Genomic DNA, 3,738 nt, shown 5'->3' on the forward strand with positions numbered 1-3,738 from the left:
CCTACCCTAGGCTCATGAAATCAAAAATCACAAATATCACCTCAGCCCTATACAAGCGACTAGAAAGCATCAAATGATAATCATAATGATCACAACAGTTCTCTATCAGCAACTGAAGGCATCAATAATAAGTCACAATATCCAATGGTTCTCCTACGAGCAACCAACAAGTATCCCAATAATAGATCACAATATTGATCAAAGACTCCAAAATGGTCAAGTCGAAACATGTCACAACGTGACATCACCAAGAACAATTCACTTAAAAACACCTCACCTTCACACAAGGAAATTGGAAAGCAATAACAACCAGTAAAGACATCCATAATAGAGCATAGCATCACATTACCAAGGTCAGGTATAAAGATTGAGAAAAACTCACCATAACATCACAATCGCACAACCCCCGAACCTCTGGTAACATCCTAAGACTGGTCAACATCTAATCAACCCCAAAACATAGATAACATAAAAAAAATAGTGCAGTTCATAGTTTGGGTTGATTTTCAAAATACATAACAGGGTTAGTAGTAAAGTTCAGTTTGCATTTCAAAGTACATTCCAAGCGCATGAGATTCTCCGCTTAATTTACAAGTCAACCCATTAATTTATTGGCTCAAAAATACATGTAAGGTTACCCTTATTATTAAATTTTCTATCCTAAAATAGTTTAGGATTAATCTTTAATTAAATTAACTAATAATTTATTTAACTATAATTCATGAATTAATAATTTATTTAATTATTAATTAATAATATAACTTAATAATAAAATTTGATTTAATAATAATATAATTTATTAATAAAATTATTAATAATTAATATTATTAATTTAATATTATTTAAAATTCCATAAAATGGAAATGATTTATGACGCACGAAAAAAAAGAAATCAAAATAATAAAAAATGAAAAACCTTTTAAAAAAAGGCTGCCGGCCTCTGATGCCATAGTACCTGCTTTCGCAGGGCTTGTTGCGGCCGGGTACAAAGTACCCTGCCGTCGTAGTACCTACGACATAGAGTACTGGTCGCAAACGGCGACAGGGGGTGGGGCACGAGGTAAATCCCTCCCCCCCATACCTTCAATATACAGTTTTTTTTATATATTATTTTTTTTAAAAAAAAACTTTTAAACTTAATTTCAAAATCGCCCTTTTAAAAAAAATAGTTTTGTTTATCAAAAAACAATTCTCACTTAATTAGATTTTCATAATATATGTTTATAGAGTGTTCGCCGTACATGGGCTCTTATTAGCATTTTTCTGTTAAGTGTAGCTATGTTTCTTTCTTTCAATTTGTTCTTGCAACAGATTACCGGTGGTCCCATCTATCGGTATTTCTGGTCCTGGGTTATTAATAATAAGTTTTCATTAGAGTTAGGCTATTTGATTGATCCACTTACTTCCATTATGTTAGTTTTAGTTACAACAGTTGGAACCATGGTTATGATCTACAGCGATACTTATATGTCCCACGATAAAACATATGTGAGGTTTTTTGCTTACCTTAATTTTTTTAATGCTTCTATGCTAGGGTTAGTTATTAGCCCTAATTTATTACAAATATTTTTTTTTTGGGAATTAGTAGGAATGTGTTCCTATTTATTGATAGGTTTCTGGTTTACGCGACCCAGCGCGGCTAATGCTTGTCAAAAAGCATTTATAACTAATCGTGCAGGGGATTTTGGACTCTTACTAGGAATTCTAGGTTTTTATTGGGTAACAGGTAGTTTTGAATTTCAATATTTGTTTGAAAAATTAAACGAGTTGACTGTCGTTGATGGGGTTGGTTCATTTTTTGTTACTTCGTGTGCTTTTCTCTAATTTTTAGGTCCAATAGCCAAATCTGCACAATTTCCACTTCATGTATGGTTACCTAATGCTATGGAAGGGCCTACTCCTATTTCAGCTCTTATACATGCCGCTACTATGGTAGCAGCAGGAATTTTTCTTGTAGCTCGATTGTTTCCTCTTTTTAAAGCTCTACCTTTAATAATGTATCTTATCTCTTGGATAGGTGGAATAACAGCTCTATTGGGAGCTACTATGGCTCTCGCTCAAAAAGATCTTAAAAGAGGCTTGGCTTATTCTACTATGTCTCAATTAGGCTACATGATGTTAGCTCTAGGGATAGATTCCTATCGAATCGCTCTGTTCCATTTGATTACACATGCTTATTCCAAGGCATTATTGTTCCTAGGATCCGGATCAGTCATCCATTCCATGGAACCCATTGTTGGATATTGCCCCAGTAAAAGTCAGAATATGGCTCTTATGGGTGGTTTGAGGAAATATATGCCAATTACGGGAATCACGTTTCTTTTAGGAACACTTTCTCTTTCTGGTATTCCACCTTTTGCTTGTTTTTGGTCTAAAGACCAAATTCTTAGTGATAGTAAGTTATATTCTCCCGTTTTTGGGGGAATAACTTGGTTCACAACAGGATTAACTGCCTTTTACATGTTTCGTATGTATTTACTTACTTTTGAAGGGGACTTCCGCGTAAATTTAGTTAATCCATATAACAACCATATTGCACTATATTCGACTTCTATGTGGGGAGAGGAGGAATCCGGGATATCAAATAGAACGAGAGCGGATTCTATGTCGAATCAAATTATAGGAAGTAATAATTCCTTTTCCAAAGAAGCATTTAAAATTTCCAATGAGATGGAAGGATTGTACAAAAAGAACAGAGGTTTGGTTATCACTTATCCTTTCTTCTTCCATAAGGGATCTTTTGCATATCCCAAAGAATCGGGCAAGACAATGCTATTTCCTTTAGTTATATTGGGGATATTTACTCTGTTTATTGGATTGATAGGAGTTCCTTTTTTTCGAAGCGGAATGAGTTATGACATATTATCTGAATGGTTTACTTCATCGATGACCCCTTTTGATAAGAAACATCCGGAAAATTGGCCCGAATTTTTACTAGACGCAATCCCCTCAGTTGGTATAGCATTTTTTGGTATATTGATTGCCTTTATTTTCTATATACCTATTTACTTCTTATCAAAGGATGTATATCATAAAACAAATCCTAATATGAAGATTATTATGGACCAATCGATTAATATTATCTATAATTGGTCTTTTTATCGAGCTTATATAGACATATATTATGACATAATCTTGATTAAAGGTATACGAGGATTAGCTGAAAGAAGTAATTCATTTGATCAATGGGCAATTGATGGATTCCCAAATGGAATAGGTTTTTTAGGCCTTTTTGTAGGAGAGGAAATCAGATGCTTAGGGGGGGGACGTATATCTTCCTATATATTCTTTTCTATATTTTGTATATTAATATATTTATTTATTTTCATAATATAAATAATATTTTCATAATATAAATAATGAAAATTCTAACAATAGAAAACTAGAATGTTATATTGAAGTTGTGCTCTTTATCAGCATTGATGTTTATAACATCATCCTATTTCAATATCATTCCCTAAATAATATTTTTTATAGATTGTTAAAATTCAGTTATTTCATCAACTCGTTTACGTTTACATAGAACAATATAGAGATAGATAAAAAAGAAATGAAAGATTATGAAATAATTGATTGAAATGCTTGCTTAAAAACGAAAGACTACGATCGCTAATATGAAGTCCATTTTCATACTTTACCACTTCCTGATAATTCATTTCAAATCCTCGAGCAGATCGAATAAGATTTCACATATCCTATCAACTAGCCCATGGTTCAAAGGTTATACAGTCTGCATAA

The sequence above is a fragment of the Cupressus sempervirens genome, chromosome 10 (genome assembly GCF_028749045.1).
Source record: "Cupressus sempervirens isolate cs-2001-9-10 chromosome 10, ASM2874904v1, whole genome shotgun sequence".
Lineage (NCBI taxonomy): Eukaryota > Viridiplantae > Streptophyta > Pinopsida > Cupressales > Cupressaceae > Cupressus > Cupressus sempervirens.